The sequence below is a fragment of the Ictalurus punctatus genome, unplaced genomic scaffold, assembly GCF_001660625.3.
Source record: "Ictalurus punctatus breed USDA103 unplaced genomic scaffold, Coco_2.0 Super-Scaffold_100, whole genome shotgun sequence".
NCBI classification, from domain to species: Eukaryota; Metazoa; Chordata; class Actinopteri; order Siluriformes; family Ictaluridae; genus Ictalurus; species Ictalurus punctatus.
Genome location: NW_026521086.1, coordinates 776,522 through 789,184, shown reverse-complemented (window position 1 = coordinate 789,184; position 12,663 = coordinate 776,522). Strand labels below are relative to the sequence as shown.

The 12,663-nt window shown below is 38.8% G+C and overlaps 1 long non-coding RNA gene across 1 annotated transcript; it reads left to right on the top strand.

Moving 5' to 3' along the window:
- The first annotated feature begins 289 nt into the window (after nt 1-289).
- LOC128629715 (uncharacterized) lies at nt 290-1,734 on the top strand. Its single transcript, XR_008394094.1, has 4 exons — nt 290-364; nt 499-557; nt 658-712; nt 813-1,734. It is a non-coding gene; the product is annotated as an uncharacterized LOC128629715 (long non-coding RNA).
- The last annotated feature ends 10,929 nt before the right edge of the window (nt 1,735-12,663 follow it).

Genomic DNA, 12,663 nt, shown 5'->3' with positions numbered 1-12,663 from the left:
GGCTGCTTTCAGCTCTTCTGTTACTGCGTCACCGTTCTCCATTATCCCAGAGGAGGAGAACTCACAATCACAATGATCACGTATTTATTTTCCAGCGATGGTAATGAAGCAGTCGATTAGGCGGTCATTCGTTACTCTCCAAGACACATTCAGATGCTTTTTTGAGCCCACTCTACGAATGTTATGCGGCCGTATGCGTCCCAGATCATGGTGTGAGACACGTCGGACACCTCGTTCGCCCCTGTACGTCACGCTGACCACTTGCGGATCACCCAGAACACACGTTAATCCCAGGTGTAATTTGATGTTTTGTAGGCTCTGGATGTGGACCTTGTTGCTGATCCTGATTTCCCTGCTGTGATTGGTATGCTATCTTGCTTTGCAAAAAACATGCTCGCACACGGCAAAATAGTACCTTTTTATCAGGGATGTGTTTCTTTTTTTTTTTTTTTTTTTTAGAAATCTAACATTCGCTGATCTGGCTCTTCGTTTTTACAGATAACGTTATTGACTTTGTGAGTGAGACCGAACAGGCCTCGGATATCACATCAGACATGGTGATGATCGTTTACTCCCACTAGTGTTGATGCACTTAAACTTTATTTTTTATTTCTTTTTATTTGCATGCTGTGTGTTTGTGTTGAATTAAAATTTTAGATTCAAGTCAGTATGGCGGAGACTGAACATCTTACTGCTGACACGGCCTCTTCTGGTGAGCTCTTACATTTGATTATGAACCACGGATCCATCAGCAGGTGTATATACGCTTTGATGTGGCTTTTTAATACAGATGACGGTCATGTGCTCTGCAGACTTGCAGAAACCAGCTGATGAAGAGGAGTTAAAAGCTTAAATGGTCACGCATCTGTCCCTTAAAATCGAGGACACGTCTGAAGACGACATCATCTTCTTGACGGAGTGGCAGGTTTCCCCGGCCGAGGTGAGCGAGCCCGGTAGTAAAGAGTAGCTGCGGCTAGACTACTTCATCAGTCGGTGCTCTTTTTTTAAATTTATTTTATTTAGACATATTCAGAACAGTTTGTTCAGAAGCGACGGTAAAGAAAATTCATTACAGCTTCGTTTTGGTTTAATAAAAGGTTGAGTTTAAAAGTGCATGTGTTACGTGTTGTGATGAGGAAAACTATCGAAACATCATTTTGTTTAGTAGTGTCTCGTACTTTTCCTTCATTTTATATAGCACAAAATAGTGGACCCGGTTCTTGTTCTTTACAGGTCCACATCAGAATTTCAGTAAAAAATAAACAAGGTGCAAGTTTCACTGGTGCTTTTGAGATTAAACAATGCACACACAAAACATGTTTCATTCCCTTTTTTTATTGCCATTTATAAATCATATGTAAAACGGATATAAATTACACAATAATTATTACAGTCAGGCTTTTCATGTGCCAGTGTTTTATCTTCCTATAGTTCATTTGCATCTCAGGATTGTTTTTTATTCCCATACAAGACAAGTGACAAAACACTTCAAATGGAAATACATGGATTAATTTATAAATTGTTTCAAATATAAAATGACATCGTAAAATATTTCATTCTGATTGTGGGCATTTTGTAGTGTAAAGGCTTTATAGAAAGCACTTTTCTTATGTACAATACCTCAAAATGCAGTGCAATAAAGTAGTAAAATTAAATGATAAACAACGTAATAGAATGCACAGGACAAATGAAAAGTTTGTGTGAGTTTGTGCCCAGGAGAAGAACCTGACGTGGTCTGCTGCTGTTGTAGCTCATCCACCTCAAGGTCTGGTGTTTTGTGCATGCGGAGATGCTTTTCAGCTCACCACAGTGTTTTGTTTTTTGTTTACATATTTGGACAAGCAAATATTTGCTCATCTTTGAAACAGTGCCTATTAATAAAGTTGATACACTATCAAATGACACATAAAATTGGCATTTTGTAATAATATTTGCAATTTAAATTAACATTAAAAAAAAACTAAAATCAGTCACATGTAAAAAGTTAGTTCACACCTTTAAATCCGTAAAGTGTCAGGTGTTCAGGATTGGGTGCCAGTAATTAGAACCTGCTTATTTAAACCCCTCTCATATCTAGTATCTGGTGTTCCCTGTTATTGAGCTGTGTGGTGTCATCATGCCAAGATGTAAAGTGTTCTGTAAGGCCTTCAGTAAAAAAAAAAAAAAAGAAAGAAAAGGTTGTGTATGTCTACGAGTCTGGCAAAGGATTTAAAAAAATTTCCATGTCCAGGACTGACCGTCCCAGCAAATTCAGCCCAAGATCAGACAGTCTGATGCAAAAAGAACTCTCCAAGAACCCTAAAATTTCATCTGAGGATCTGCTAGTGAGTCTCACAGCTGTTGGTGTGAAAGTGCATGCTTCTACAATCAGAAAGAGATTGCACCGTTTTGACCTGCATGGGAGGTGTGGCCAGAAAAAGCCTTTGCAAGACTACAGTTTGTCAGTGAGCATATAGACAAAGACCAGACCTTTTGGAATAGTGTGCGCTGAACAGACTAATCAAAGATAGAGGTGTTTGGTCACAGTAACAGCAGACATGTCTGGCACAGACCAAAGACAGCTTTTCAGGAGAAGCACCTCATACCAACTGTGAAGCACGGTGGTGGAAATGTTATGCTTTGGGGTTGCTTCACTGCCTCAGGGACCGGACAGCTTGCATTCATTGATTCAACTATGAATTCTGCATCATATCAAAGAGTGCATGAAGATACTGTGAGGTCATCTGTCCGAAAGTTGAACTGAAAGTTGAACTTTTCAACAGGACAATGATTCTAAGCACACGAGCAAATCCGCCAAGGAACGGCTCAAGAAGAATAAATGAAGGATTATGGAATGGCCGAGTCAAAGCCTGGATTTAAATCCCATTGAGATGCTGTATAGGGATTTGAAACGGGCAGTACATGCAAGAAAACCCTCAAACATCTTACAACTGAAAGAATATTGCATGGAAAAGTGGTCAAGAATTCCAGCAAGCCTGGTGGACAATTACGCAAAACATCTACAAGAAGTTATTTCTGCTAAAGGGGGCTGTTACGGCCATTTTGCCATTTTTATTATGGAATTGGAATTTGGGGTTGAATGGTGTAGCAAGGAACTAGCGTGATCTGTTATTTGGGATTGTGTTACGTTTTGTGAGGTTTGGTGATGTGTTTGCTCCTGGGTCGTGGGTCATGTGTGATGCAGGAGGTACATGACGTAGGTTAACCTTCTGACAGGGCGAACGGATATGGAGAGCTGGGAAGCACACCTTTTTTGACCACGCCAATTCATAACAAGTAATTTTACGTTAAGTTTAATAGGAAGGTTTCATTTCAACTAGTTTCATTCATCATTTTGTTTCTGTCAAGAAAATAAAGGACTTTTTATCAACGGTATGCGAGGAGAGTGCGTTAATCCAACCTGGTTCCCATGTTTTACATTTTCAGCCACTTCTTTTAAAAAAATAAAAAAAGGTATTGATCTTGACTGAGTAATGAAAACGGTGGCAAGTTCCACAGTTTTGAACAAAGTAGGAACAAAAGGGGGGCCTCTCCGCTGTGCCTCTATTTTACAGAGGGGGTTTTAAGAAGGCTGACATTGGTGGCTCTCGGGTCATGTGCTGAGGTACAGATGGAAAAACATTAAGTGAGGTACACGGGTCCTAAGCCATTTAGAGCTTTAAAACGTCAAAGAATTTTGAAATCTATTCTGGAAGATACTGGAAGCCAGCAGCAGCTCGTGACCATACATTTTAGTGAGGAAGGCTAACGTTAGTCAGGACATAGCCTCAAACAAAATGAAGTCGAGGTAACTCACTGGAAAGACCAGGGGTAGAGTTTGACAAAAACAAAAAAGCCAGTACAGTCTTGGAAGAACACCCTGTGGACAGATGAAAGAATGATGGGAAGAGAAGAGCATGGAGAAGGAAAGGAAGGAAGTGCCCATGGTCTGAAGCATACAACCTCATGTTATAGTGTGGTAGTGACAGTGGAACTTGTTTGCTTGTATTTATTGATGATGCGACCGCTGACGCAAGCGGCGGGAATAATTCTGACGTGTACCAGGGCCACACTACCTGCTCACGTTCAGGCAAATGCTTCAGGATTCATCAGACGGTGCTTCAGAGTGCAGATGAATGACCTGAAGCTTACTCGGAAAGCAACCCAAGACTTCTTTAGGGCAAAGAAGTGCAATGTTTTGCAGAGGCCATGTCAGTCACTTGCCCTGAATCTAGATCAGTTCACTCACTGAAGACAAAATGCCCCAAGAACAAGAAAGAAGTGAAGACAGCTTCAGTAAAGACCTGGCAGAGCATCACCAGGGAATAAACCCAGCATCTGGTGATGTCTATGGGTGATGGATAGTTTGTCCAATTACTTTTGGACCCTTAAACTTTTTTTTTAAAGCGTTGTTTTTGAGGCAACCGGGAGTTAAAATGTTTAACTTTATTTGTGATTGAGATGTGTACAAATAAGACACCAGTTACAGTTCAGGAAAACTTGTGGTTTTCAGAACGATATTACATCCGTGTCATCTCGTGTGGTTCGTGTGTTGTTTGATGTAGCACCGTGGTCCCGGAGGAACATCGTTTCATTTCACTGTACCAGCTGTATATGGCTGAAATGACAATAATACCACTTGAACTTGAACTATATAATACATATATATATATATAGTAGGAAATTTGACCACGTGAAGGTTTTTCCAGACTACCACACAAAATAACGTTTAACTGATTTAAATGATGCTAAAAGTGACTGATTTATCTGCTGGAAATGTCCTACACTAGAGTGTATGATCTATCTTATGAATTTAATGATGTGTGATGATCCGGTGAACACGCTAAGACCCTCTTAGGTTATGAATACTTACTTAAATTTGACTTCCTTACACAAACACTCAATCACTGTGGCCCCACCAAAGGAATGGCCCATGACTGCTACTCTACACAAGTATATACAGTTCTGTAAAGAAGCATACCAAGCACTGTACTGTAAATACTGTTGGGTTTTTTTTTCATAATTTATGCTCTAATTACTTAAACATGTCAAAGGACACACTCATGTTTTTGGATAAAGACTATTTTTGTGTAATTTAAAAAAAAAAAAAACTGGTAAACTGGTCAGTTTTGACCAGTCAATTTCAGACAGCAAGACATTTTCCACAGACTTTCCTGAATTGATGTCAATCAGAAGATCCAAAGCTCTGATGCACTCATCTGCCCTTTCTTTCACCTGAAGAAAATTCAATAAAACTAATATATTATAGTATACAGCACCGTCCACTAATATTGGCACCCTTGGTAAATATGAGCTGTAAAAAAGCATCTTTATTGTTTAACCTTTTGATCTTTTGTTTTAAAAAAAAAATCACAAAAATAGTCTGCTCTCATGATATCAAACAATTACAAACACAACACAGGTTTATCAAAAAATATCTTTGGTAATTATAGGTATGCAACAATTATTGGCACCCTTTTATTCAATACTTGGTGCTAGCTCCCTTTGCCAAGATAATAGCTCTGAGTCTTCTCCTACAACATATTTTTTACAGTAAGCATAATATGGGGAGTCTCTCACTTGATTGCTTCATAGAAGGAATTCACTCTCGCCTGTTTTTAGTGGTCTGTAGTACATCCACTCTTCCACCAAATTATTGGACACAGGCCGGAACGTTTCCCGCGACTCATGACTGCTCTGTTTTGTTTCAGACTTTTCTTTGTAGTAGAAGGTTGCCAAAGCTGATTCATATCTGATTTTTGAAAAAAAAAAAAGTAAAAATTTAAAAAAGGGAAATTGAAAAAGGATGAATGTTTGCTTTAATCTGAAATTAATAAATATAATTAATTTATTGATTTAAAATTCAAATTCAATGGGGGAAAAACATCGAATTGACGTTCTAATATTCCTCAGTGAAAGGAGGAGGCAACCTGCTAGCTCAAACGTCATGAGAATCCTATCTGAAAATCACAAGGGACTGCAGACCACAGTTCAGACACTTGTGGACACGTCGACGTTTGTCTCTGTGCGCACCATTTTAAATTTTAACACTAAAGACATTTCAAGACAGGTACATACAGTCCCCCTCTGAACGTATTGGAACGGCAAGGCCAATTCGTTTGTTGACGTTATACACTGGGTTTCAGATCAAAATATGGATACGAGACAATAGCTCAGATTTTGTACTACTAGACATGTTAAACAACCAAAACCGTTTCAGTACATCTAGAGGAGCCTATATATAGCTTCTAGCAAAATATGCTCAGTTTAAAAGAGGCATTCCATGCTGCTGGGATTTTGTAAGACCCTTTTGAAGAAAGAAGAAAGTTGTTCAATCATTTTTAAATATGATATGTTTGATATGTATGATATGTATACAGTGGCATAGCCAGGAATTCATTTCATGTCATCTTAATAACATTGCAATACCTTTAAGACAATGCTTTATGACGGAAATAATAGTTTGTCATAATAAATATCCTAGTAATACAGGGGGGAAAAATGACGATTTATCTTTTATAAACTTTCTTTGTCCTACTTCCTTACCTCATCATTTTATGTTTGAGACAGTAAAATATGGAACTGTAATGTCATGTCACACCCCTCTTCATCTCCCTCCACTGGCTTCCTGTAGCTGCCCGCATCAAGTTCAAGGCCTTGATGCTACAAGACCTTGTCAGGAACAGCACCCTCCTACCTCAACTCTCTCCTGAAGACCTACGTTCCCTCTCGCAATCTGTAATCAATTAGCGACCGACATTTAGCAGTTCCAACTCAGTGTGGCGCAAGGTCCCTTTCCAGAACCTTCACACTAACTATTCCTCAGTGGTGGAATGAACTTCCAACCTCAATCCGGACCGTAGAATCTCTCACCATCTTCAAAAAACAGCTAAAGACCCGCCTCTTCCATGAACACCTAACCAACTCATAATTTAAAAAATAAATAAATAAATAAATAAATAAATAAATAAATAATTGCACTTACACCTCTACTCTGCACTTTGCTTCTTCTGGAATTCAATTAATGGTTCTTGTATGGTAGCACTTATTGTTCTCTGCTTGATATATCGCTTTGCTTGTATTTTTCTCATTTGTAAGTCGCTTTGGATAAAAGCGTCTGCTAAGTGAATAAATGTAAATGTAATGACGACGGTCTTTTATGAGCAACGGTAAGCACAAAATAAAAAGTTATAACACATTACACATAATTGGTTGATTAGATAACTGCACCAAATACACAGGGGTGCCAGTGTTCCTATTAAAGTGGTCAGTATATAAGAATTCATGAAAGAACTGCAGTGCATTAAGAATAATCTTTTTTAAAATGAAAAAACCCCTTTTATATGCAGTTTGTGTCCAAACCTTTGGCCGGCAGTGTCAAAGTCTCTCTCATAATCTAGGTATATCAGCAGACTAGATAAAGAGTGTATGTGTAAGCTTATATACAAACACTATGATCTATACCAGGGGTGGGTAAACCTTTTGACTTGCAGGCCACAATGGGTTCTAAAATTTGACAGAGGGGCCGGGCCAGGAACAGATGGATGGAGTGTTTGTGTGAACTAATATAAATGACATGTAAAAGCCATTACATGAAAGGATTTAGCCTTTAACAGGTAGCAAAGCATGAATATGCAAGGGTCGTTGTACCAATTGTTTTCCAAATGCATTAATTTGATAACACAGTAGAGAAACTCGCATCCAGTTTCAGTGGGAACAGTGTTGTTGATCTCCCTTTTTTGGCAACAACTTACACAAGATGTGAACGCGACACATCTAATCTAACGTAGAAATGGAAGGAGTCTCTGGTGTTAACAAGTGGGTTTTCCACCATGGAAAAGGACTTTTTATCCATTTGCCTTATGAACTTCTATAAAGACGGGAAGGGAAAAAAAAAAGAAAGGCTGATGGAGGAAAATTAAAGTTTGCTAGCACTGCTGTGGTATAAGAGGGAATACAACACTTCACGACATGCAGTTATTGGAAAAGAATCAACTTTGTGGTTTCAGCAGTAACTCTGCTTCATCGCACAAGCCTGGCCTGCTGTTTGTTATTTTAGTAAAACAGCAATCCCCACCCCACACCCCCATGAAATAATCCTTATTTATTATATAACTAGGAAGAATCCCGAATAATGCCACACTGAATAACATCATGGAAATTCTTGTAGTCCTTGTTTTTCTCGAGACCTCATCCTGAATACAGCATTTATTAGGAAATAATTAATTCGTCCAGGATATTTATTATCCCCTACTAATCCTCTGGACTACATCCGGACTTTTTACAAGAGTTCCCAATATGCCTCTCAGTCCACTTCAAATTGACCGTCCCAGGGCATGCGGACACGGACAGAGAGCACTATTCCAAGTGGACAACAGGAAGCACACTATTTTCCAATTTAACTGCCATTAAACAAAGCTGATCTTATTAAATCTGTGTGTGTGTGTGGTTGTGTGTGTGTGTATGTGTGTGTGTGTGTGTGTGTGTGTGCGTTATGTGCTTCAGTTTTAATTGGACTCAGCAAAGGTGACTATGATAATTGACTTATAATTTAAATCAAAAACACATGGTTTTTTTCCCCTAGGATAGTGCAAATGTGTCACTAAAAGTCGATTGTGATCAGACTCCTGAGATTCTCCAAAAGATTCATCGGGAACATCTGGTACTACGAGTAATACGCTCAAGCAGAACCAAATCCATGGATTAGTGCTTAGCTTTGTAGTAAGTGACTGAAGTAAACGGAGTATGTGTTTGATGTGTGAGTCGACATATTTCATATTTACTTGTATTACTTCATACATCGACTCCCTCCAACTCTAACAGGAACAATTTTTTTTTTCTTTACCATAAACAATGATGGAGATTTGCTTTCTAGTTAAATAATCGTTAAGTATTTTAAGACACACTGCTCAGAACACTAAACTGAATACAGGTGTTATACAATCCACTGCAGACATTTTGAGCAACACTAATGAACCGGGATCAGTGGCCTATAAGGAACACTCACAACACGCTCCAGTGAAACTTATTATCATTGTCAAAACTTGTGATTTGTCTGCAGGTTAAGACACAGAAAGAAACACTTGTGAGCGATATTATTTTCCCTTATGGTAACATTAGAACACGGGAGCCATTAGTCCTATAGCCAGCTAAATCAGCTACCATAAGCAGAATTATGGCTTTTCTCTACGAACAACAGACCCGGTGCTTTCTTTAGATAAAACCAAAATAAGGATCCATAATACACAGTTACTCACACTAGCAAGCAATGCGCAAATCAGGTCTGAAATCAAGTGACGAATCCAAAAGCTTGGCTCAATCCTCCTGTGTGATCTGCCGTGTCTTCAGGACACCACTCGCAACTTTAGTTCCTACCTGCAATAAATCTGAGGCTCAAAAATGGAAACTTATAACCGTGGGTTCATTGTAACCCATTATATACATGACTTCCACTCAATAAATGTGTAATGAGACAGGAAGAAAAATCAAGTAGAGATCACGGTGTGAAATGAGCACGCTCTAAAAGAGGACTCTCCAACCCCATGTCGTAGATTTCCTTTTGAATTGCCTTGCAGACATCACCAAATATGAAATTCTCCACTGACTACTGTTATGATGGAGATCGGATGTCTTCAATTGAAGACCGTGCCCAGTGGTGGCGTCTAGCCATATGAACGTTGCCATAGTAACGGTGTCAATTTTAGAAAAAAAAACCCCAAACAAACAAACGAAAAAACGATTAACATGGCAGATGAAGGTATTATATTGTCTATTTGTGAACTTTTTCATCTTGTTACATGGTTAACTTGGTTTTCGTTCAAACATTCGCTCACTCATTTTATCAGAGAACCGGGGTTACGTAAGTAACCTAAAGTTGTTTGGGTCTCAACTGGGGGTTGATGATGCCAGCAAAGCCAAGTCAGAAAAGGTAAAAAAAAATTGTTTAATACACATAAAACTTGATGGTAAAACATTTTAAATGTTGATTTATACATGAATTTTTCAATCATAGCATATCCAATAAAAACAGATCAGGCCAAACCCCGACAGAACCTGTCAGACAGGTGGTAGGCGGAGATTCGTATTTGCCACGTAGTCGATCAACTGCAACTGTAACTCAGCATGTGACTTTTTCTACTCACACCCACGGTCATACTCTTGATTTAAGCTGCGCATCTGGGTTTGATATTGCTTCAATCTCCTCTTTTGACCCCGGCATCTCTGATCATAAGCTCATCGAATTTACTCCCAGTCTACCGGCTCAAAATTCATGCAGTAACACGATGATGTCCTAATACAGACTGTATGGGATGCCAGTCTCTCTCTCTCTCTCTCTCTCGCTCTCTCTCTCTCTCACACACACACACACACACACACACACACACACACACACACACACACACAATTAGACACAATCTATGTTACCCAATCCACCCACTGCCATGTTTTTGGGAGGTAAGAGGAAATTTTTTTTTCCTTCAAAATATTATAACCTCATTTCAGATCAGATACCTTCAAGATCACTGTTCAGCTCTGCTGTGTGGCACATCAATCCTTCAACATGTAGGTGGGGTGGAGTTATGAGGCTTTACCAAAGGTTTTAGAGATTGAGATTTAGTCACAAACACTTTTTAATGCTTTTCATTGGTTAAATATTTGTGAAACCCACAGTTAAATGTAAAGGGTGACCAATAGCATTATTCTATAAAGAACTTAAAGAAGGAAAAATGACCCAATCTGGAGATTCTAGGTTTCCATATGACAGTGTGTCACATATTGGGAAACTCTGGACTCCACTTCCCATCAGCCACTGCACTGCTCTAGTTGTCACATGACCACCTGCACCTGATTCATGTTTTGGTTAATGAGCACTCATGTGTATATATAGTCCTTGTCTGCACCATTAGCTTGTCTTAGACCCCTGTGTTCCATGTTTCGTGATCTTGTTAGTTTATGTTTAGCGTTGCCACCATATCATGCCAAGTAGTCCTAGATTCATGTTGTCTATGACTCAGTGTTTTGTTTGTTGTCTTAGTATCTTTGTTCCTCAGTACGTAGCTTCAATAAATGTCATTATCTGCACCTGCTTCTGGCTCAACCTCGAATTGTGACACAGTGGTATTATACAGATGGGTGAGAAATTGAAGGGAAAATTAACAGTGTCTTAATAAACAGTGTTAAGCCACCATGTGTTCCCAGAACAGCTTAAATGTGCCTTGGCATTGATTCTAGAAGTCTCTGGAATTGTACTGCTGGAATGGTACACTATTGTTCCAAAAGATCATCATTTGCTGTCTTGATAATGATGATCTCACATAGACATAACACATTGGTCTAAAATCTCCCATAGATGTTCAACTGGGTTGAGATCAGGTCAGGCCATGACATATCCTTCACATCATTAATCATTCATTGACCCCTTGTGCCCTATGGATGGTGCATTGTCCATTTGTAACAGGATAGAAATGCTTCATCTTAGGAAAAAAGGTGATCACTCAAAACCACTTTATATTGATTTGCAATGACCATTTCCTTTAAGGGGATAAGTGGACCCAAACCATGCCAGAAAAATGCCCTCACCCCTAACTCCTTTCTTAAGGGTGTTCCTTTAATTTGCCACCTATCTGTACATCAATTATGAAAAACATGGCTTCATTTTTATTCAATATATACTTATAAATTAATGTGTAAAACTAAATCCAGTAACTGTCCTAAACATCTGGGGACCTTATGCAAAACTTTATGAAGGGGCCCCTGCCACTGTGCTCATATAATAATTTTATTTATTTATTTTTACAAATTGCACAAGATCTGATCTGTTAGTCACACCAGTTCATGTGTGTGTGCATAAGTTTGTATGTATGAGTTGACAGCAATTTGATTGACAGGAGTGGTTCTTGATGCACAGTTGTTCAAAATAAGGAGATCTACAATTTGATATAAAGAATTTGTGTTTGTGGGAAACATCACATGATATAAAATCCACACACACAAAACAAAATGTGATGGTGCCTCCCAGTGGCCGTTTGGGTTCAAATTGAGCACAGACCTCTGGGGTCAAGAGTCAAACCGGTCCACTGAGTTTTGTTACGATTGGCCTCTCTAAACCTTGTCTAATCGCTGATTATATTAATCTATCATGAATAGATTTATTTATTATAAATATAGAAATTTGCCCCGCTGCTTTGTTTACAGGTGCAGAGAGAACCATGTGTTTGAAATTCAGCTTGGACCTCGTACACACATTGCTGAAGTCTGATACGCTACAGGTTTGTTACCACAGGAATAAGATGCTTTATAAAATAAATCTATATATGTATGAGTTTTTATTTTAATTCTTTTATAGAGGTGATGAATGTATTCATTTAATTACATTGTATTCATTTAATAACCTCTTTAAATAAGATGATCAAATGCTATCCTTGGTTATATTATGTATTTCCATGTCAACATGACACAGGACTTATTTTGTATTTTGACTATGTGCTGTGTGTTTTGTCTAAATCTGTCTGACACCTGGACCAGTAGAAACGCACTGCTTCTCATCAATGTGTATAAATACTTTTGTTTTGCATGAAATAAACCAGAAGTCTCTGTGAACATTCACGTGTGTGTGTGTGTGTGTGTGTGTGTGCGTGCGTGTGTGCGTGCGTGTGTGCGTGCGTGCGTGCGTGCGTGCGTGCG